At 43.4% G+C, this 25117-nt stretch overlaps 1 pseudogene; it reads left to right on the forward strand.

Annotated features, from left to right (window-relative positions):
• Positions 1-1408: 1408 nt before the first annotated feature.
• On the forward strand, positions 1409-24838 carry LOC135895686 (T-cell surface antigen CD2-like; annotated as a pseudogene).
• The last annotated feature ends 279 nt before the right edge of the window (positions 24839-25117 follow it).

Raw genomic sequence — 25117 nt, forward strand, 5'->3', positions numbered from 1 at the left:
AAAGTCTTTGCTTTCTCCCTTTCCCTCCCCCCCAATAGAAATCAGTTTTGAAAAGCTAGCATAACTGTGGATATAACAGGCACCTTGTTTTGTTTTATGCTCATAGAAATTGAAACTAATTGTTGTTGGTTTCTTCTTCTTCACATATTTGGTTTCTATTCTTCACATATTTACGGAGAGATTTAATCCTTACCCTCAGGAAAATAAAAAGAAACAAGCAGGTGATCAGAATGGTATTCAGAATAAATACTACATAAAAAACAAACAAATGCATATGCAAACCCAGCCAAGTTTACCTTACAGGGGAAGAGAGTATTAATGTCATTCTGTTACTTTTGAAAATTTTAGTCATTTATAAAAAGCACCTAAGTGACTTAGGAGCCTGCAGCCCATTAACTTTCAATTGGAAGCCGGTTTCTGCGTTACTTAAGCACTGAAAGAATGTGACATATAAAAGCAGATTGGGATGAACTGGGAGGCAGGGAAAAACAAACAAACAAAGAAACTACCAATGTTCCTGATGAGAATGTTTCAAAGAAGTTGTTAACGTTTTCTCTCTCTCCACCATTCAAAGTGATTTGCAGTGAAGTATAGAAGCAGATGAGGTCTCCCTGTGAGTTTTTTGGATGCCTACACCACATGTGAATCAATATCAGATTGTTCTTTTCCATGTCACGCATTCTTTTTGTTTAATATACAATTCTGCTCAGATTGATATATGATGCAACTAGTAGAGAGTCAGGAAGTTTCTTGAATAAATATTGATCAAGGTTATTTAAAGAGGAATAAGTCCACTACCTCAATACAGCAGAAAGCACCTACATTTTATCTCACCTGATCTAGGCCCAGATCCGGGCCCTGATGCATTCCCAGCAAAAGCTCAGCTGAATCCTCATGACCCAGCCAGGCTAAATGGTCTTGGAATTCTCTATAGAGTCCAGAAAGTAACCTCTCCCTAAAGCTGATTTCATTATAGTTATGTACCATGAAACTTAATTCTCTTCCCCTGGTGCACAGTTGCTAACTTTACTCCCTACCCTGGATGATACCAGTAAAGGCAATGCATCCCTGATGGCCCAATAGGGGGATGGGCTTCTCTGAGTGACAATTAGTAGAAAACAGCCTGGGTCGAGCAGCATGGAAACCTTCCTCATTACAACTTCATCAGGGCAGCCAGCTGCAGAGAACGGCAGCCCAGTTGGATAAAGCTCCGCCTTAGACAATGAAGGATCAGAGATAAAGGAAAAGTCTAACAGGCTCCTCAACGCCGCCTGCTGCTGAGGCATTATCTGCTAATCATAGAAACCCAGCCCCTGTTCCCCCATGGGCGGGGGCAAATGGGGCGGCTGCCCCGGTGCCCGGCGATTTAAAAGAGTCCGGGCCTGCTGCCGCCAGAGCCCCGCGCAGCATGGAAGGGCGGAGCCCGCCCCGCCCCCTTCCCGCCCGTGCCTAGCCCACAGCTGCTGCAGCGAAAGGCTGCTGATCATCGTAGAACTTCATCTCCCTGGCCAGGAGCTTTCTTCCCAGCGGGGCAGTTTGCAGCTATGATTTTGAAAATGAACTTTAGAGGGATCTTTCTAGCCAAGTGCCTGGTGGTTTTATTCGCCTGTGTAAAAGGTGAGTTTGCACCGGCTGTTTGCTCTTTCAGGCTGGCTTTGCTTAAAATGGCACTGAAAGTATTTAAAACGGTGGTAGATTGTTAACACCCGCTTCTTGTACCCAGATAAGGGTGATGGATATCTTAACAGGGTGCTGATTAGGCCCATCTATGCCACAATGATAATTGACTCAGTGACCCAGTTCCAACAGGGCTATAATTTTCAAGGTGGGACCTATAACTGCACTATCCCAGGGTTTCACCTAGTTATGATAATTTGGGGTGGTGTCCACACTGCACATTTTAAGCCTGCCCCATGACTCAGTTATAGTTGAGGAGCAAGTTATTACCACTGTTTTAAATTATTCCTTTTATAGTGCTTTTAATATAGAAATGTGTAAGCACAATTACATGTGACAAATGTAATTTGTCTCTGCCACAAATCTTCTACTTAAAGCTAAATAGGAAAGCTTGGGGCAGGATGGATGACCTGGTAAAATTCTTGGATCTTACTTAAATATCATGGGCTATATTCTTCCCTGGTTTAACTCTACTAAAATCAGAGATGAATTTGGCCACTTGTCTCTAGGAGAATTATCGCTATTGCTACAGCAAGTACAGTGCAAATAAATAAATCATTTAAAGAGTGTTCTACAGCCCTTTCATCTGTAGCTAGCCCTATGAATCTGAGAAGAGCAGATATTTGGGAAACTAGCAATGGGATCTTTAGGATAAATTCCTGGCCCTGATCCTTGGCCACTGACTTCAATAGAGCCAGGATTTCACCCTAAAACTCTTAGGGCTTGATCCTGCAAAGTTATCAGCACTCTGTCCTCCGTCCAGGCAGAGCGCTTAAATACATGCTTCACTTTAAGCATGGGAGTAGTCCCACTGACTTCAAAAGAACTATTCACGTGCTTAGATTGAAGCATGTACTCAAATGCTTTGCAGTTGGGGGCAGAGTGCTCAACTCTTTGTAGGATCAAGCCCTCATTGTTAAGCACGTTGCCTCACTTTTCCCATTGGTAAAATGGAGATAATGATATCTACCTTCTTTTGCAAAGTGCTGTAAGATCACTTGGCTATTATTATTTTATTTAGCTTTCAGTACGGGGGAACCCACGACCTGAGCTTGCTATTATAATATTTATAATAATACTTTGTAAATGATTTTAGCTTCAAGTTAACAATCCTTTATCTGACATGTATTAATATAGGTAAATGCCAGCATGGAGTTTTTCCTACTGCCGTCAATGAAGCTGTTGTTGCATTTTTTTTGTAACCCTATTCAAGAGCGACTTCACTGTGCATCATCTTTTCTAGTAACAAACATTTTAGTAAAGGAAAACAGAACTGTTGACAGTGCAAGTATTTTTTTGCACAGGAATATTAACAGAAAGGGTGATAAATACAAACGATCATATGGTAGGGTGGGGTCCATCTAGGTTGTAAGTTACATTAGGTGCATACATATTGGTATTATTTATAGTTATAGCAATTATTTTTTACAACTTTGATCTAAAAATTTAGTTGCGATTGTGGTTTATAGATTAGAACAAGTAGTAGTGGATTCAGTACCCAAGAACTATTCATGAATGACAGTAATAAATCCAACAGTAGATCATTTATGATGGCTATTTAACGTTTTCTATGTACTGTACAAGGACTAGATAAATAAGGAATATATTCTTACTATGGACTTAAAACAGACTCTTGATTTCCTTGACTGGTTCTATTTGTTTAAAATGCTTCTTTTCTCAGATGGGTAAAGTACTATAAGTGCAGCTCCTTTTAGTTCACTGCACATGAGTCATCCCATCCCATCCCATCCTCTTTGTGACTGCAGCTAAATTCTGATCACTATCCTTTGCAGAGTATTTCAATTGGCACTATCAAAAATATTGTTTCATTGTCTATAAACAAATGTTTGGTTTGTTTGGTATGCTCAGACTTCTGCTCCACTGATTTGGGAGACCAAGCAAACTTTTAAAGACCTATCAGGATTGTCTGTCAATTGGAATACTATTGAGCTTTCCTTCCTCAGGATTTTGATCAACTTTCCCTCATCTACATATGCAAAATATAACTAATAATGAGTAATAATAACGCTAAATATCTGGGAGTAATTCTGAAGAGTAACAAGTATCTGAATTACATTCTTTTTCTTTGTCAAAGATGCTGCAGGTTTTACAAAGGGTGTTGGTGCTCCTGTTAACACTTATTGGGAGACTGAATATTATTAAAATAGTTACTTCCAAGAGTGAGTGATTTCAGAATGTTCCATTAGAAATGCCGAATGCTTTTTTAAGAAACTTGATAGCTCAATAATAGCTTCCCTTTGGGCTGGCGGATGCATTGCATGAAACTAGGGTCACCAGAAAGTGTGAAAAATCAGGACGGCGCTGAGGGGGAATAGGGGCCTATATAAGACAAAGCCCCAAATATCAGGACTGTCCCTATAAAATCGGGACATCTGGTCACCCTACATGAAACTCTTCATCCTCTCTTAGGCTCTAATGGGCTGTCCCTCTCAGATTTCTCTAAAAATTATTTTGCTGCATAAACATGAATTTCTATTTTTTTATTTGACTTCAATATTACTATTCCACAAAGCAGCAATTAATTTTCAGTTTTCCTCCTATGATGTATTTTATCATATCCTAGACATAATAACTTTTATTATAAATGATGATATATTATAATAAAAGATTCATAAACCTAGTTTCTCTCTATGGGGAAAAGAACTTACACTGTGTTTTTATAAAAAATAAAATAAAAAAAAATTCAGCGTAGCTCCGTAGCTCACCATGCTACCAGTACAGCTTTATCCTGTAGATTGGAGGGGAATTAATTTAATAAATGGAAGATTGAATAATCCCTGGTTCTGAATGAAAGTTTTGCTGTTAATGAATTTTATTTGAAACTTATGTTGGTGTCACTAGGCATCACCCTAGGTAACTCGGGGGGGTGGAAGACCACGAGAGTCGAAGCCCCCCCCCCACTCTAGGCCAAAGTGAACCAAAGCCCCTCCATGTTAAACTTTACTAACCTCACAAGCCAGCAGCTGGAAAGCGGTAGTGATAAGGGGAACCTACATGCTTCTAGCTGAAGGACAAAATAACTTGCAGAAGGGAACATTACGAACAAGCTACACAGCCAAGGTCGTTTAATGTAACTGCTACGGGGGGGGGGGGGGGGGGGAAGGTAGGGAAGGAAGGGGGGGAGGAAGGGAAGGATAAAAAGGGAAAAACTGCTTGTATCAGGGTGCTTGATTTGAGACATGCTGGTCTCCTAGTGCCTATTCAGAGCTCTTGAATAAACTTTGTCTGCTTCTCCACCCTGGTGTGTTCATTGGCGCGAAGCACACCGGGCAACGAACTCCGCTGTTGCCCCCCTCGGGCCCTCTGTGCCGGCAACACTTACAAGCATGTATTTAACCTGTGATAGTTTCAATATTTATCAACTTGCTTATGCAGTACAGACTATGAATCTACACAAATGTTTGTGTGGAGTCAGTTTCTCATTTGAAGTCACCTTCAGGCAAAATCTGTGCTCTAAAAACCCAATCTGCTATTACTATTCAGTATGCAGAAGCTGTGACTTTTAGATTTAGATTCAGTTTGAGATAAATGGGCATGAGATCTTGTGACAGAACATACCATGGGAAGATGAATGTTTCTTTATAAGAACAACATGAATAAGGCTAAACAGCCTTTACCTTTCTTAATACCAATATTTAGCCCTTATGTGACACCTAACATCTTCAAGTGCTGAACAACCACTTGCAGTAGCACCCTTGTGAACTGGGTATTATCCGTTTTGCACAAAGGGAACTGAAGTCAAAGATGACCTGAAAAGAGGGAAAAACCTGCCTTTGGGCCTGTGTTTATCAGGTGATAGTACCCCTGAAATAGAGCTCTTGGAGGGAGGGAGTGTATCCTGAGGTCACAGCAGCGTGGGAGACAGGACCTCTGGGTCTGACTCCCACCTCTGTCACTCACTCACTCACTCAGGGTACGTCTATCAGGGATCGATTTATCGTGTCTAGTGTAGATGCAATAAATCCAATCCCTGATCGCTCTGCCGTCAACTCCAGAATTCCACCATGGCGAGAGGCGGAAGCGGAGTCGACGGGGGAGCGGCAGCCGTCGAACTTCACATCCTCGCGGCGCGGGAAAGTGATTCTAAGATATGTTGACTTCAGCTACGCTATTCTTGTAGCTGAAGTTGCGTATCTTAGATCGATTTCCCCCCCCCCCCCCCCCCCCCGCCCCAGTGTAGATCAGGCCTCACTATGTGACCTCAGGGAAGTTACTTAGACCAAGATTTTGAAGAGGGACTAAGGATTTTCAGAGTTCAACTCGAGACACATTAAAGGAGGCTGATTTTTCAGAAATCACAGAGCAGCTGGGCTTTAACCTGTCTCAAGTTTAAATTGAGGCACTCAAAATCACTGGTCACTTGAAAATTTTGGCCACAGGTTTGAATCGTCAGAAGTGTTTTGAGTAATTTTGGCTGCCTCAGTTGCGGGTGCCCATCTTGAGGCACATACAACACAGCCTGATTTGCAGAGGAAATGTGCGCTCACAAGCCTTATTGACTTGGAGCTGCAGGTGCTCAGCACCTTTGAAAACCAGCCCAAGGGGTCTTAAAATGACCACCTCCGAAACCAAGGCACCCCGAAGGGCACTTCTGAAAATTTGGCCCATAACTTCTGTGTTCAGAATTAAAATGGGGGTGTTGGGAGGCTTAACTAACTAATGTTCGGGAGTTGCTTTGAGGGCCTGAGATGAATGCAGCTATATAAATGCCCACCCTTATTAACGAGGAGTGGTTTGGGAAATAAGGGAAAAATGGGGCGTTTAACTTTGTGACCAAGTTATTTAATGCTGCAGTGTCTACTGTTAATGCTCATCCATAGACGCTTTGGACAGACACTAATCAGGCTGTATTGTTCTTCCCCTGTTTGAAGCGTCTGCAAACGAAACCGATACGGAATATGGTATTCGGGATGGTTCTGTTTTCTTGAACATTACTGGCTTCAAAGTGGAAAACCAACAGGAAGTAACATGGTTCAAAAATTCATTACGCCTCACGAAAGGCAAAGGTTCTGACGTGAAATATTACAAGGATGGGAAAAAGTATGAGCTGTTCCCCAATGGAACCCTGAAAATAGACCGCCTGGTGGAAGAGGACAGTGGAAATTACAAAGTGAGTGTGTACAGTGGCACGGGAAGGCTGGAAGTGGAGAAGAACTTTATTCTGAGCGTTCAGGGTGAGTCACCTTCCATGTCCCTCCCACCATAGCTGGGTGAGCCCCCTTGTTACCTTTCTCTTCTTCTGCTGAATGGGTCTCCATCCCGTTTCCTTGTGGTCTCTAACTTTGCCGCGTGGGCTCCTTTTCATTGAAGGGTTTGCTCTTCTGCATCTATTCCCTTTCTCTGTTCCTGGGTGGGTTCCTCCTTTTCCTCTCTTGCCAGGTGAGTCTCCCTGTTCCCTTCTTTCTCTCTATTCCTGTTGCTTAGTCCCTCTGCTGTCTGATTTCTTCTCTCACATCAGCCATGAAATCTGTCGAGCAAACAGACCTGCACCGGTATCGATGAAGAATGAAAGATGTTATCTCAGGTCACACTGAGCCTTTTTTTGCCACTCAAAATATCCAGAACCCCTAGTGTGTGTGTGTGTGTGTGTGTGTGTGTATACACACACACACACATATATATATTTGGGAGGCTGGGGTCTAACTTGGGGGGGGGGAAATGGTGGTAGGACCCTTCCAAGCTCCTCCCACAAATTAATAACCCACTTGAGACATCAAAATGAGATGCCATTTACGATGGATTGTGGAGATGTTTAAACGGTTTGCACACTCTGCTGGGCTCGGCTCCCCTAACTGGGGTTCAAATATACCCCTGGGCTCCGCTAGGCTCCTTAAGCTTGTGTTCTTCTCCATAAGACACACATTTTGAAGCCTAAAAAGACAGCTCAGGAGAGTGCTGGTACACATGCTGCTGCCCAGTTCAAGCCCTGATTTCACAACAGACAGTGAAACCTTTCTTAAGCAGCCATTCAAGGAACTGGTACCTTTAGGTGGTTTGACCAGTGTGATGTGGAGCAGAACTGTGCTCTGTACATTTGGAATACTTAGGCGGTCTCCTAAAACAGGAGGCTGCTGAAAAAAGCCTGAGATCTTGCACAAATTTCTGTAACATGAAGATTTTCCTTCGACAGTACTTGGTTCTCATGACTTGCTTTTGAGCCTACCAGCTTGCTTGCATGTTTACATCCTGCATTAATGTTGAACTGCTGCATTTGAAGCCTGACAATTAGTAAATGATTCAGTAACTGGCCCCCTATTTATTTGTAATTAACTGGGTCTCCTGTTCACCTGTTCCATCCCGTATAAGCAGCGCTGGTTTGAATTTTTTTGTATTTAGAAATTCTGACAAAATTTTGAATTTAAAAAAAAAAAAGGGGGAACTGTTTGGAATTTCCCCCCCCCCTTGTTTATTGACCAATTATTACAGCTGATTGGAATTTTCTGAATGTCAAGCTTTTGATGACATTTACAAAATTTTAAAGAAAAGAAACATGAGCAGAATTTTAAAAAATTATGACATTCATTCCTGATTTTCTACTAACTTGACTTATAAGCTGAAGGAAAAAAATACAGATATCTTTAATGTTTTAAAAGTTTTTCTTTATCGGGATAATTGCTATTTAGATGGAGGTGACCAGTGTCAACTCAGACATCTTTGACAGCATGAATGACCAAACTCTCTGGTGGGGAGATCCACCCTCTCAAATTGTGTGTGGACACCTGCTGCGACTGCCCTAGCAAAGCCCCGAAGGGGTGACCACTCTCAAATCAACACCTCTCTGAGCTATTGTTACAGGCTGCCTGCTGACTCAGGGAGGCATCAGTATATCTGTTATACTGATGAAGTGGGTTCTAGCCCACGAAAGCTTATGCCCAAATAAATTTGTTAGTCTCTAATGTGCCACAAAGACTCCTTGTTGTTTTTGCTGATCCAGACTAACACGGCCACCATTCTGAAACCTGTTATACTTGGGTCATGTTTTTCAAGGTTTACAGGTTAAGGCATTGGATTGGGGTAGAATTTCTAGCTCAGCCACTGGCTTCCTGTGTGACCTTGGTCAAGTGACTTAATCTACCCTGTGCCTCAGTTTCCCAACTGTGAAATGGGGATGTAGCTCTTAGGAGTGTCGGGAGGATAAAATCCATTAGTGATGTGAGGTGCAGTGATATGATGGCCATTAGGGTCAGATAGAGAACATAATTATTTTTTAAAAGTAAAAGCTTAGTTTTTGGCATCATCATGTGAATCTAGAAATCAGGACCCTAGGCATCTGTCCATAGTGTCTAGAATGTTTCAAGACTGGATGTCTTTCTGAAATACACCTCTACCCCGATATAACGCTGTCCTTGGGAGCCAAAAAATCTTACCGCGTTATAGGTGAAACTGCATTATATTGAACTTGCTTTGATCCACTGGAGTGCGCAGCCCTGCCCCCCCGGAGCATTGCTTTACTGCATTATATCCAAATTCGTGTTATATCGGGTCACGTTATATCGAGGTAGCGGTGTATGTGCTCGCTCAAACAGAATTTATGGGCTTGATGCAGAAATTACTGGGTGAAATTCTATTTATACAGGAGGTCAGACTAGATGATCACTATGGTCCCTTTTGGCCCTAAAATCTATGAATAGTGTTTATCCAGCCCTGAGCAATTGCTTCAGTGTTAGCAGGACCAGGGCCATACTTTGCACATACACTGTATTCAATAGATGGATTACAGTGTTTGCTCAATAGTTAGTGTTATAGTTGAAGTGAAGTACTCTGAAAAATGACTGAGTGTAAACTAGCATTGAGGGTTTCCAGGCTTTTTGCAATGACTGATTTGCTCAGTGTAAAAGTAAAAAGTTGCTTCTCCTCTCCCTCCTCCTCCCCCCCCGCCCCCGCAACTGATGTGCCTGCAACGACAACCTGGACTCAGAGTCAGGGTGGGCTCTTTCTGGCTCATGTACCATTGCCAGTAATAGAGATTCCGCAAGGGGAGCTCCATTACCAATTCACTGCATAATAGGAAACCGAAACCAGCTTATTCATAGCTTCACTGCCTCTGTGGTGCTAAGACAATGTCTTGTCTAGTCTAGTCTATGTTCTTCTACTGCAGTCATCACTGTCGTATCTGAACACGTTCCAGCCATGCGTTAAGCAATGTGGCGAAGACCTGGGCTATACACTTATGCCATCATAGCTATGGCAGACAGGGATGTATTTATTTATTATTATCATTTTTACTGACCTAGCTTTTCCAGACTTTCTAGTGCCCAACGCTGAATGCAAAGTTGCAGATGCAATCATGCCAGAGCTGCATAGAAGGAGACTATTTGTCTCTTTGCTCTACGATGTAAAGCCTTCGTGTAAGTCCTCCCTGCATAGCATAGCTTCTCTCCCATAGTATCTGCAATGTGTATTTGCTTACATTGGACTGATGGCCTCCTGTATGGAAGAGAGGAAATACTGTGGTCTCCCTATGGGCCAACCAACCACCTTTGTCTGAGAGCCTGCGTAGTATGAGGTATTTGTGGGTGGAGATAGAGCAGCAGTTGATGATTTGCTCTCCTTGGCTCTTCCCCCTGCTCTGAGCTCAGTTTTCCACACACAGATCTAGGCGGGAAGTGTTACATCTTTGAGCAAGGTAATATAGATACAGCTCTGGGTCCTCTCCCTGGTTGCTAATGAGCAGCCATCTCAGCTAGTGCCAACTCTGCTCCGGAAACAGAGAGGGAGGTGGTTAGTGGAGCCTGCAAGTTGACTCCAGGCTCTGTATGGATGGAATAGAGTTCCTGTGTCCATGGACCCCTGAGAGCAGAGTTGTTGGGAGGGTTTGCAGTCTCCCAAGTCTGCAGGATCCCCTAACTCCTCCTACCAGATGGGATGATGCAGCAAAAATTTTGCAGGGGGAAACTGGTAGTTTGCTCCTCCCTTCAGCCATGCCTGAGGGGGTTCTCCATGAACTAGAGCAGTGATCTTCAGACCTCAGTGGTTCAGGAGCCAAATTAGCGATCAACATTACCCAAAAGAGCCACAGTAGTGTGAATTCCTTGTTTCATTTACTATAGTACTGTTCATATTCAAACAGTATGATGGGAAATATTTAGTGTGTGTATATATAATATAGTATGTAGTATTCTCACAGCAAATAAGGTAGTGCAAGTTGATAACTTAATTGGTTAATAACACAGTAAAAGCATCCTGATTGGTTAATAACTTAGATTTGAAATCAGTGTTTTAATATCCTGTGCTGCAAAGAGCTGCAGGAGACACATTAAGGAGCCACTTGTGGCTCCTGAGCAGCAGTCTACTGAGGCTCTGTCGATACTGGCACTTAATTAACGTCGTTAAAACTGTTGTGGCTCAAGGGTGTGAACACCCCCCACTCCTCCAATGGCAAACGTTTTAACAACAAAAAGCACTGGTGTGGACAGCACTTCGTCAGCTGGAGCTGCTCTCCCAGCACTGAAGCTACCACCCCTCATTGGGGGTGGTTTTATTTTGTCGCCTGGAGAGCAGCTACACAGCGCACGGTACAACAGCACGACGGCAGCGGCCGCCATTGTAAGGTGCGCAGTGTAGACATAGCCTGAGCTAGAGTGATCTGGCCCACTACGTTTCAAAACAGCATAGGACGAAGGGACTGGGATCCTCTCTCTGTAAATAAACAATGAAATGTTATCTCAAGAAAAAACACTCTACAGCTCTGCAGGGAGGGAACAGTGAGGAAAGTGACAATGAGTCATAAGGGTGTTAAACTTTTCATAAAAAAACAAATATGCAGACCAGTGTTGAGCTGGCCTTTTCTTTGTTTTTGCCACATCCCATCCCCCCTCAGGTCTAATTTGCTGTTCGCTCTCCCCTTTATTTTTTCAAGCATTGCTACTTTCCCACTTTCTCTCTCACTGAATATCTGTGTTTCAGATTAATTTGCCCCACATCCTTTCACAGGATCATTTTGTTATGTTCTGCCCATGCCTCTAAAATCCCTCCAGGTTCCTTTGTATCATTCTGTGGATCTTGCCTGTTCTAACAATGAACTTTTTAAAATTAGAAATCTTCACAGACTGATTGCCTCTTCTATTCTTTCAGAAATGGTCTCTAAACCAGAAATCAAATGGACGTGTTCACAAAAGTCCATAACGGTGACATGTGAGGTGAAACAGAAGAACAAACCTGCTTTACGTTTGCTTCAAAATAACAAGACACTCTTTGCAGGACAGCCAACAGATGCAAATGGCATATGGAAGACTGATCAACACAAGGCCAAAAGCCATACTGCAAAGTTCCAATGTGAAGTTAAAAATGACGTTAGCAAGAAAACTACTGATCAGGAAATCAAATGTTCAGGTACAAAGTCTATATTGCAAAAAGGTTACCTAAACACAGCCCACAAAGAGTTACACATGTGCAGCTGTCTCCAGGGTGCTGATTCTAAAACCAGTGTCAGCCCAATAAAATAACTGAGGGAATTGACATGCAGTAGGTTTTATACAGCGCTACACAGCAGGAAGCAAAAAACAAAACCCTTTTTTCCCCCAGCTGTTCTTCTTCATTATTTCTACAGCACCAACAGTATCCATTGTAATGATCTGTGCAGTGCAACGTCAGGGGTCATTTTAGTTGGGTAGAATAAAATTACCCAAGTTGAAAATTGGTCAGGACGTCCATTAACACCCTACATTTCCCAAGAATGGGCCTGATTTTCCTCTCTCTTAATCCAGATTTACACGGTACACCTATGTGGCTTCATTGACTTCAGTGGAATTGCTCTTGATTTACAGCAGTGTAAGGCTGTGCCTACATTACAGGCGCTACAGTGGCATAGCTGTAGCGCTGCAACTGTGCCACTGTAGTGTCATGGTGTAGATGTTTTCTACAGTGACAGACGAGTTTTTCCATCACTATATGTAATCCACCTCTCTGAGAGGCAGTAGTGAGGTTGACAAAAGAATTCTTCCATCGACCTAGACGTGTCTACACTGGGGGTTAGGTCGACTTAACTACGGTGCTCAAGTCACAAAACTTTTCATGACCCCGAGCAACATATTTAGGTCAATCTCATTTTTAAACAGTTAGGTTGCCCCAGCTATGTCACTCAGAGGATTTAACCCCCACCGTACACAGCGCTAGGTTGACAGAAGAATTCTCCCATCGACCTACCTACCCATGCCGATGGGAGAACCTTTCCCTTCAGCATAGGTAGTGCCTACGCTGAAACGCTACTGTGGTGGTGGAGCTCTGCCGCTGTAGTGTTTCAAGTGTAGACATGCCCCAAGTGATAGGAGAATTAGATGCAAGGAAGTCTTGATCTTTTCCACCCTTTGTATCTAAGAAGTCAGTGGTGCCACATTGGCAGATGGATTCTTTTGATTAAAAACCTGGATGTCATGATTGTGCTGTTTAACATGTGCATATAAAGCATGGGCTTCCTTTGCAGTGAGCTTTTGGGAAATTAGCTGTGAAACTTTTAGGAGCTGATCAGCTTAAATGAGCAATCAAGTAGGCTAGGCCTCAGGTGTAGATTTTCTTAAAGGAAAAAGGTTTTATAAAATTTGCTAATCATAGAAATGTTTTCATGAAACTTTAGAGTGGGGAAAAAGTCACTGGAAATTTTGTTTTTCTTTGTTTGAATTGAAACAGTGTACTGCAGTGTTGGGGAGGCAAGCCCAGCAGTGCTAGGCTAGTGTGCAGTCAGTGAAACACACCTGAAACTGACCAGTCTTTTCTTTAATTGTCCAACTTGGGTGAAATGCAAGAAGTCAACGAATGAAAAATTAATCAGATCTCCAAAATGCTTTCACTTTTAATAATCTACAGTGTCAATAGAAAAATGGTTTAAAAACTAAATTTTATTACCTATGTGTTATTTTTAGTCTTTTAAAAGTAATATCTGAACAGCTTTGGTGGCTTCCCACCTGCGGTGAAGTCCTGTGGCCTGTGTTATTCAGGAAGTTGGACTAGATGATCACAATGGTCCCTGCTGGCTTTATAGTCTAGGAATCTCCATTTATGCAATTAACTCTCACATGTTCCCTTTGACCTGTTAATCTGGGCATCTGGCACCTTCAGACACCAAGCAGTTTAACAGTAACATAAGTAAAATTGACAATCAGGTGGTAGAAACCTACATACTTATTACAACAGGAACTGTGCTGCAGGCTTTACCCCCGTAGTTTTACCAGCAGCAGAACTGGGCATTTACAGCTATTCCAAAAGAATCATATAATCTAAATTAGAGATCCCAAAGGTTAAATCTATTAGATTACACTGCTCTACAGCCAAAATGCTTCTGAAATAAATGTAGTCAAACTTTACTACTTCTGGGTCACTGAGAACGAAAATGATGCTTAAAATTGTTGATTGGCTCTAGTTTTCAAGATATGCTATTGGGTCAGTATATACGACCCTTGACTTGGGAATGGCAGAGGATAAGTGAGTTATAAAGGGAAGGGATCTCAATTTAAACCAGAAATGACTCAAATACATCTTTGACTGGATCTATGAATAAATCTATGATTGGGTTTGGACAGTACTTGCTTTTTAGGCAAAACAATGAATGATGCAATCTGAAGCTGGTATTGCGTCATACATGATATGAATTGCATCATGTTATTCCTAGAAGTCATGGATGATGCAATCATAACGAAGCTTACATCACTCTGCTGAACAAATTGCCCTATATCCGCTCTAGAAATCATACAGTGTCGTGCTCTTATTTGTCAGTGTTTGATTTTGCAAAGGGACACATTTCTGTTTAGCCAAAGTGAGCAGAGATGCCTCGTACTTGTGTGAACAGTGCAGATAACTTCTGCTATGTTTGTGGTGAAGTGACTTTTGCATCACAAAAGCGCAGTATAACCACCATGGTTAAGAAAGCCTATCACCTTTATTTTGGCTGCAAAATTGGAGATCAGGACAAGAGGTGGGCCCCACACATATGCTGCAACACTTGTGCAACAAATCTTCGCCAGTGGTTGAACAGGAAAAGGAAATCTATGCCTTTTGCAGTGCCAATGATTTGGAGAGAGCCAACAGATCATACCAGCAATTGTTACTTCTGCATGGTGCCTCCAGTTGGGAAAGGTGTGTCAAAAGAAAAAAGTGGACTGTGCATTATCCAAACATTCCATTAGCTATACACCCAGTACCCCACGGAGAAGGACTGCCGGTGCCTGATGCACCAGAATCATTCTCACTTGAGTCAGACGAGGAAGAGGATGAAACTTCTGGTCCTGAACCATCAATGTCACAGGACCCACATTTTCTCCCATCCTCCTCCTCTGAACCACACCTCATAACACAAGGCGAACTGAATGACCTTGTCAGGGATTTGGAACTACCCAAGAGTAAGGCAGAGCTGTTGGGCTCCAGACTACAGCAGTGGAATCTCCTGGCAGGTGATGTTAGGGTTTCCATGTTCCGTGACCGTCAAAAGGATCTTGTCCCATTCTTCTTCATGGAAGGTGATCTTGTAGCCTCCAACAACATCGATGTGATGGCAGCCCTCAACATCGTTCACGATCCAGATGAGTGGAGACTGTTCATTGATTCATCGAAGACGAGTCTTAAAGCTGTTTTATTGCATAATGGCAATGTTTTGCCATCAATTCCAGTTGGTCATGCAGTCCATATGAAGGAAACCTAGGACAACATGAAACAACTTTTGAGGTGCATAAACTATGACCAACATCAGTAGCAGCTTTGTGGCCATTTGAAGGTTGTTGCTCTCTTGCTTGGTCTGCAGACTGGATACACAAAGTACTGCTGTTTTCTCTGTGAATGGGATAGTCGTGCAAGAGATTCCCACTATATCAAGAAAGATTGGCCACTCCGACAGTCATTGGAGCCTGGGAAGAAAAGTGTTCAGCATCCACCACTTGTTGAATCAAGGAAGATTTTGTTACCACCCTTACACATCAAGCTGGGTCTGATGAAGAACTTTGTCAAGGCCATTGACAAAACACAAGCAGCTTTCAAGTACCTCCGTGGAAAATTCCCAAGGTTAAGTGAAGCTAAGATAAAGGAAGGTGTCTTTGTTAATCCTCAGATTCGTGAACTTCTTCGAGATGATGCATTTGACCATGCACTGCGTGGCAAGGAAAAGCAGGCATGGAAAGCCTTCCAGTTAGTGGCAATAAATTTTCTTGGAAACAACAAGGCAGACAACTACAGGTTGTTGGTGGAAAACCTCCTCAAGGCATACTAAAGCCTTGGTTGCAACATGTCACTAAAGATACATTTTTTTGCACTCCTCATCTAGATTTTTTTTCCACCGAACTGCAGAGCAGTGAGCGACGAGCACGGCGAGCGATTTCACCAGGACATTGCAACAATGGAGAAACGCTATCAGGGCAAATGGAGCCCATCAATGCTTGCAGACTATTGCTGGACAGTGACAAGAGATGCTCCATTTAATGAATACAAGAGACAAGCCAAGAAGCGCCGAGTAGACACTGAATAGGACTAAACTATGTACATAATAGTTTTTTGCCTTTTTTTTATAATATTTTATTTATAGAACCCTTTTGCTGATTTTTAAAGTGTTACATAAATGGGACAGGTGAAATATTATCATGTAAAGCAACCATAAACACATGAAAAGACCTAGGTTTTCAATTTATGATTAAAACTCTATCTACACAATATACATAGACATAAAATGTAAAAACTTAAATATCTTAGAAACAGTAGCCAAACAGTTGTTTTAATTGTCATATTTGAATTCAGCACATCAAAATACATAATAAATAGCACATTTTATCTCTGGAGCAGATGACTTCTCAAATTGTAGACCAGTGTTAGATACTATTTAATATCCGTTGCCCAGTGACTCTGCATGACATGCTGTATAGTATACGGTTGAAGATATGGAGTCAAATTCTCTACAGAATTAACTCCTTTGGCTTCAGTGAAGTTACCCAAGCAGAGAGTTTGGCCCATTGACCCTACCCCAGTGAGTTTATAATCCTAGATCAGGGCTCCCAAACTTTTCAGGGTCACGCCCCCCTTTACCCCAGATGCTGCAGTGAGAAGTGCCACTGAAAACCTGCAAATAAATAAAACCAGTCAGCTTTCAAAGGGGGTGAGGAAAGGATCCTACAGTGTGGGGCTCACTGCAGTGAAAGGGTGATTGATTGTCTGCCCCCTTCAGACCAGTGGCAGGGCCATGGCCCACCCACTTAGCACCAGGCCCAGCCCGATCTGAGTCTGAGAGGTGGCAGCTCTGCCAGTGCCTGGAGCGACGGAAGCGGCAAGAGGCCCTACCAGTGTAGAGCAGAGGTTAGTGAAAGTGGGAGAGAGGTGGCTCGTCCCATCACCTGCAGGAGAAGGGGAGGCTGCTCCCAGGCACTTACGGGATAAAGGGCAGGAGGTGGCTTCTCTGCAGCTGCAGTGGGCTCACTCTGGGATGGCCCCGGCAGACAGCGCTGGGCAGTTACTGAACTGGGGCGGAGTGTCGCTGTCAGCAGGAACTGGGGCAGGGGTGCTGCCACAGCGGGTCCAGGCTCATCCACCTTCCTGGAGAGCGGAAGCTGAACGGTGGCGGGGAGGCGTGTGTGAGATGTGGCATGCAACTGTGGTGTCGGTGCAAGACTCACTGCTCTGGTGCATGTTCTCCCAGCAGCAGCTGGGACAGCTGCCCCAGGACAGCCAAGGCGGCTTCTTCCGCAACTGCAGTGGTTTCCTCTTCTGCTACATCCTGGCTATATGCAGGACCTGATGCTGCCCCAGCACTTGCCTGAGTGCAGCCACCTGCAGTGGGAGGCCAAGTCCTTCCAGCTGCCCGAGATGGCATGCCCTCTGGCACAGAGCTGGAGACAACTGCCAGGAGATGTGCCCTGCACCACAATGGCTCCCTCTGCACTGACCAGCCCCTGCCCCTGCTCAGTGATCTGAGGGTGGGGGCACTGCCTCAGCCCCATCCCCCACTGACATACACAAAGACCTGTCCTGCCTCCTTATGCAGGAGTAGGGAAGTTCTGTCTCAAGTCCCCAGACTTGCCCCAGGGACAGGTCATTGACCGTCCACCATAAGTTGGGGCACATCCAATTTCACTCCTAGCTGTACCACCACTTTAGACAGCGTCATGGCAGCCTGAAACAGCGAGAGAGTATGAGTGCAGATATAAGAATCAAGAAGCAGTTCTCAAAGGTAGCCAGGGATAAGCCTGTTAAATTGATAAGCAAGCATGGGGTGGGTGATCCAAAGATGGAGTCACCACAAGGCAGTGTAGAGTTGCTGTTTCTTACTGTCATATTCATTTGTGTATATTAAATACTTGGAGCTTATTGCATGAAGTTCATTCTCTCATCACTCAGGGCCAGTCCTCACTGGGTGTAAATTAACAATAATAATAATTAATGCCTAGCACCAGGGCCATCCCTAGCTATTCTGGGGCCCTACACAGCCCCCCCCCCCCTATGGGGGGAGGGGGGTAAGGGGCCCCAGGCCTCTGTGGGGGTGGGGTGGGAGCTGGTCCCATGCCTCCGTAGGGGGGGATTGACTGGGGGGGGGGCAGGGGGAACCACCCCCCCGCACTCACTGGTAGCACGGCTGGTTAGTTTTTCTGTTTCTTCACTATTGTTAATTATTGTGTAGCACTTGTTTTGAGTTTCAGCCAAGGTTAGAAGAGCAAGCTCTGAAATACCACAAGACAAGCTGTTCTCACAGTATTTCCGGCTCCTGAAAAAGTCTGTTTTTTGTCAGACTCTGAGCCCTACTTTTGCCCAATCAAAGCATTTCGAAAGTCCTTAAAAGGCCAGAAGGGCACTCAGATCTTTGTGTGTCAATCTAGAACAAGACTTTTGAGGTTTGACACCTATTGTTTCTTAAGTAAAACTCCTTGGCACTCCTGTGAATTCTACCTCAAACTTTCCCGAGAACTCTCATCAAACAAAGCACATCATACACACATTTCATAACTCTGTTTCATGAAAAAATTCTCCTTCCCACCAAGTTTTCTGTGACCATAAGCTAGTGGTTTAACCTTGTTTGTGCCTCAATTTCCCCCTTTGTAAAATGGGGATAATAATACTTAACATTATCTCAGAGGGGTGTTATGAGTCTTAATTTATTGTTTGTGAAAATGCTTTGAGATGCTGGGACAAAAGATGCTATATAACTACAAGGTTTTCATATCATCATCGTTATCCATGTCATAAGCTTCACATGTGTACATCCTCCAGATCACTGGGACCAAATTCCAGACTTTGAAGTTTTATTCTCTCCCTGTGACATCTCCTCCTTCTTCTCTCTGAGCTAGGGCCACTGGACATTGTTCTCATCGGGAGCATTGCAGGAGGTGCAGTTGTCTTTGTCATCTTTTTGGCTCTGCTGATTTACTGTATCAGGAAGAAGAGAGCAGAAAGATATGAAGAACAGGGTAAGCACCTGAAACTTTCATGTTGCTGTATGACCACTTAAAATCTCCTAGTTCTTTCCACAAACTGCTCAGAGATAGTGAGAGAGAGAAAACTGAGTTTTGTCACACTGCAATTCTACACTTCAATTGCCAGTTTTAATCTTGGTTTCTGATGGGAGTTTTTAACAAGACAGTGCTATTTTCAAGGACTATTATTTACCAGTGAGGGGAGAACAGACCGTCCAAAAGCTTCTCAGAGAAGCATCCATGATTATTTGAACATCCTTCATCTAGAGAAGCTTGAGAATCTCACCAACACACTTTCTCATTAACTTCTATGTACGTAAAGGCAATCAACACCACTAATTGCATTTGAAAAGTAGGTATTCCTAGAGAGTGATTTGGGGTGCCTCCATTTTTTTGGCTATACAACCTGAGTCACTGTAAAGAGACCAGATTTTCAGAAAGTACAGAGCATAAGAGAGCAGTTTTGTTGTTGTTTATTCATCCTCTAAAAATCAGGCCCCATTAAAGTGTCTCAACTTGGGCACCTGAACATAGAGGTCATTTTTGAAAATTTAGACTGAGTTTTAGTTTTGGTGGTCACAGAAAAAGAAGAAAAGGTATGTAATGAGAGAAATTGAATTCAAGAATATAACAGAAGTATTGGCTATAAATAATTAACAATGAAATCATCATTATAGGTAAATCACATCATTAGGGTGAACAGGGTTTAACTAGGTCCTACATGCTCATGAGATGTTTTCATGGTGTGATTGGCTTGACCAGCAACAGGGGGGACCATAAATCTCCCAATAACCTTTCCTTAGAATATATACAGTCCGACTTTGCAGACCTGAGAGGTTTGGACAGTTCCGCAACTGAACTTTTGGTTGGTCATCTGAACCAAACCCAAACTCCAGACCTGTTACACTTGTCTTCGCTAGAAAACTAAGACATGTTAGAACATGACCTTGAGGAGTCATGAACATTAAGAACGACCATACTGGGTCAGACCAATGGTCCATCTAGCCAAATATCCTGTCTTCCGACCGTGGCCAATGCCAGGTGCCCCAGAGAGGATGAACAGAATAGGCAATCATCAAGTGATCCATCCCCTATTGCCCACTTCCAGCTTGTGGCAAACAGTTTGTTTTAGTTACCATGTTTCATTAACTTTGTGCCCTAGCAGTTAGTGTAGACAGGGACTGTTGTGTTTAACATCTTGCCAGCTGGTCATGGGTAACCTTACTGGAACCAAAGATTTACCTATGATCCATTGACACAATGTTAAAACTGTCTTGTCACTGTCCTCACTGAGTGTTAAGGTGCATTTAACTCTGTGTTAGTTACCATCAAGGTAACTAGGTCCTTTGGAATGGTTCAATAGAAGTTTAGTGTGACGGGTTGGATCACAGAAACCCCCTTGGGAGCTGCCACCTAATGTGCAAAGACTACCTCTGCTCCTGTTTTCCCTGCCAGCTCAGGACTCCAGCACCCTGTCTTGCTGAGCCAGACACTTCCGTCTGGCTCCAGACACAGACCCAGGGTCTGAATCACTTGTCCCAAAGCTGCAAGTTTACCTGAAAACAGCTCACAGTAGTGTGCTTGTCTTTAGCACTCAGATGCCCAACTCCCAATGGGGTCTAAACCCAAATAAATCCGTTTTACCCTGCGTAAAGCTTATGCAGGGCAAACTCTTAAATTGTTCGCCCTCTATAACACTGATAGAGAGATATGCACAGTTGTTTGCTCCCCCAGGTATTAATACATACTGAGTAAATTACTAAATAAAAAGTGATTTTATTAAATACAGACAGTAGGATTTAAGTGGTTCCAAGTAGTAACAGACAGAACAAAGTAAGTCACCAAGCAAAATAAAATAAAATGCGCAAATCTATGCCTAATCAAACTGAATACAGATAATCTCACCCTCAGAGATGCTTCAGTAAGTGGTTTTTTTTTTTTTTTTTTCCCCCCTCAGACTGGACACCTTCCAGGCCTGGGCACAATTCTTTCCCCTGGTACAGCTTTTGTTCCAGCTCAGGTGAGAGTTAGGGGATTCTTCATGATGGCTCCCCTCTCCCCTTTGTTCTGTTCCACCCCTTTATATATCTTTTGCATAAGGCGGGAACCCTTTGTCCCTCTGGGTTTCCACCCCCCCTCACTGGAAAAGCACCAGGTTAAAGATGGATTCCAGTTCAGGTGACATGATCACATATCACTGCAAGACTTCATTGCCCACTTGCCACCACACACATATACAGGAAGACTAACAGGTAAACACAACCATCTGCAGACAATGGTCCTGGTTAATGGGAGTCATCAAGATTCCAAACCATCATTAATGGCCCCCACTTTACATAATTACAATAGGCCCTCAGAGTTGCATTTTATATTTCTAGTTTTAGATACAAGAGTGGTACATTTATACAAATCAGATGATCATACTCAGTAGATTATAAGCTTTGTAATGATACCTTACAAGAGACCTTTTGCATGAAGCATATCCCAGTTACGTTATATTCACTTATTATCAAGTTTTTATAAAACCATATAGACTGTACAACGTCACACCCTCCTCCTGAACTTACTGCCAGAGACTTGGACACTGACCATGGCAGAGGCAGTATATCTAAAATTTGTTTTTGGGCTCCCCTATGGGGCAGACACTCCTGTGTCCCCCAAAAGGGAAAGAGACCCTGATCCAGCTGTAGGCTCACAGCTACCAGCTATGAGGGACCTTTCGCTGGCCAGCAAAATCCCACCCCTTTCACTCAGGTTGGGTTTGCTTCCAGCTAGAGTCCTTGGGGTTTGTTCCCACCACAGCAGTCACCAGGACCCCAACTTCCAGCTCCAGGATACATGTTTTTGTGCACCTCTTCCACTCCATTACAGCCAGGTTATGCTTCTGGGTCTTACTTGCTTTGTTTCTTAAGTCCAGGCTGGTGGGCAGCCTTTTCTTTTTCCAGGTCAGCCTTTTTTCAGGCAAATTGTACATCAATTTTTATTTGTTTTCCCTTGAGACCATCACTTGATGAGCTGGGATACCACAGAGAACCCCCTCCTGCCAGAACAGGCACCCCTCCACTCCTGTTTTGCTAGGTTAGACACTCCAGTCAGCTTCAGCACAGACAGAGGTTGGGCCACACCCATCTGCAGTTCACTGAAACTGAGATGCACTCAGCTCAGGGGCTTCTTAACAGAGACATTTCCAGCACCCATTGTTTAGTCTTTCTGGGCAATTTGAAACTTGTGTAGTTTTAGCTTCTTTTCATCTTTATTTTTACTTATTTTGCTTTCTTTTTTGTCCCTACTTTCCTTTTCCGAAATAAGCAAACAGAAAATAAACCAGTAACTACTTTGTCTGTTCTCCAGCCACCACACTTAAAACTTACTTAAAATCACTACCAGTATTTCAAAGCAATTAGCTGTGCACAGATCCTGGCGACTACGCCACTGTGACGGGTTGGATCACAGAAACCCCCTTGGGAGCTGCCACCTAATGTGCAAAGACTACCTCTGCTCCTGTTTTCCCTGCCAGCTCAGGACTCCAGCACCCTGTCTTGCTGAGCCAGACACTTCCGTCTGGCTCCAGACACAGACCCAGGGTCTGAATCACTTGTCCCATAGCTGCAAGTTTACCTGAAAACAGCTCACAGTAGTGTGCTTGTCTTTAGCACTCAGATGCCCAACTCCCAATGGGGTCTAAACCCAAATAAATCCGTTTTACCCTGCATAAAGCTTATGCAGGGCAAACTCTTAAATTGTTCGCCCTCAATAACACTGATAGAGAGATATGCACAGTTGTTCGCTCCCCCAGGTATTAATACATACTCTGAGTAAATTACTAAATAAAAAGTGATTTTATTAAATACAGACAGTAGGATTTAAGTGGTTCCAAGTAGTAACAGACAGAACAAAGTAAGTCACCAAGCAAAATAAAATAAAATGCGCAAATCTATGCCTAATCAAACTGAATACAGATAATCTCACCCTCAGAGATGCTTCAGTAAGTTTTTTCTCACACTGGACACCTTCCAGGCCTGGGCACAATTCTTTCCCCGGTACAGCTCTTGTTCCAGCTCAGGTGATAGCTAGGGGATTCTTCATAATGGCTCCACTCTCCCCTTTGTTCTGTTCCACCCCTTTATATATCTTTTTGCATAAGGCGGGAACCCTTTGTCCCTCTGGGTTTCCACCCCCCCCCCCCCTCACTGGAAAAGCACCAGGTTAAAGATGGATTCCAGTTCAGGTGACATGATCACATATTACTGCAAGACTTCATTGCCCACTTGCCACCACACACATATACAGGAAGACTAACAGGTAAACACAACCATCTGCAGACAATGGTCCTGGTTAATGGGAGTCATCAAGATTCCAAACCATCATTAATGGCCCACACTTTACATAATTACAATAGGCCCTCAGAGTTACATTTTAGATTTCTAGTTTTAGATACAAGAGTGGTACATTTATACAAATCAGATGATCATACTCAGTAGATTATAAGCTTTGTAATGATACCTTACAAGAGACCTTTTGCATGAAGCATATCCCAGTTACGTTATATTCACTTATTACCATATTTTCTCTAAAACTATCCCAGTTACATTATTTTGACTTATCAAGTTTTTATAAAACCATATAGACTGCACAACAACACATTTAGGATCAGTTCAGTCTCTGAGACAGTGGGTCACTCAGTCCCTAAATCAAATCATACATGGTCACTGGCCTTTCAGAAATGGTAATAATGGCCAAAGACCATTAGTCTATTTCATCTATGTGAAGTACATTTAATACGGTTAAAAGGTACAAGATTGATTGCCCTTGTGTGTGGAGTCCTCTATCTACCTGCAGAACAGTTACAGCACAGACAGAGGCAGGGCAAACTTTTTTTACGCTGCCCCCTACTGATGTGTCTCAACCCTGTATTCAATGGATCACCTCCAAAGATGAGAGAGGAGTTCAGTCTCTTTGGCATATTTCCTCCTGGCTGGTAAGCTGTTGTAGCTGCCCAGCAGAGCAGGCTCCCTGAGATAGGCGGGGATGGAACTGACTGAAATACCCTATGAGCACCGTGACCCCTACCAGCCAACAGACGGGCCTTGGGGTAGTCTGGGAGTAGATGGCAAATCCAGGTTTTATTATTTCATTGAAATAAACAGGGTCCCCAACGCCAGACCATTTAAACTATGCAAGCATTTGACTGCTTGCCAGTGTCCGAGTCTCCTTCCCCAGGTAGTAGCTGTTCACCATAAATAACAATGCCACATTCCTTTTTGACTAATTTTTTCTTATTGCCATTCTGTTTATTTCCAAAATCTCCAGATAACTAAAAGGCACTAGCTTCTGTGTGATCCCTCTGCTATCGCTGACCCCCAGCGCAGTGAAAACCTTTGACCCCATTAGAGGAACAGGGCCTAGGAAAGATCTCAGCAGCTTCTTTAACTGAGACAGGCACAGGCTGCCCTGCAGACTCCTCCTGTAACCAGCCTGGATTCTCTTCTGTTTGTTTGTACTGGTGACATGACTCATGTTGAGTCATAAACTAATTACTTGGTGGTTTTGTAATTGCAGATGAAGAGACACCGATGAAAATTCGACAATCGAGCGACGACTCGAAATATCAGGAGCTTCCTAAACCTCCGGTTCACGCTCCCCAGAAGCAGCCATGTCAGCAGCAGAGACCCCCTCCACAGTCTCAAACTCTGTACCAGGTAGTGACCCCCCGGCCCAGGCCACACACTCAGCTGAAGTCTCCGAGCCACATGAAAGAGCGACCCTAAGCATTTCTCCTGGAGGAACAGAACCTGTCCCATTACCTGCTCTGGTGGGACCCACCACAAAAATAACCTTGCAAATAGCCAGCAGTTCCCCAGACTGGCTGCTTTTGTTGTAGAAGATCACAATCTATACTGAATGGGTGATAAAAAGGCTCATCGATGGAGACTCGAGGTGATCAAAGGTCATTACTTTGGCCCTTTTCTCCAAGTGACTCCATGCTAATGTGGGGCATTTAGTCCTGAAACCTGCTTATTTTTTTTTTTTTTTTTTTGCTTCAGTTG

This window comes from Emys orbicularis, chromosome 1, assembly GCF_028017835.1.
Source record: "Emys orbicularis isolate rEmyOrb1 chromosome 1, rEmyOrb1.hap1, whole genome shotgun sequence".
Lineage (NCBI taxonomy): Eukaryota > Metazoa > Chordata > Testudines > Emydidae > Emys > Emys orbicularis.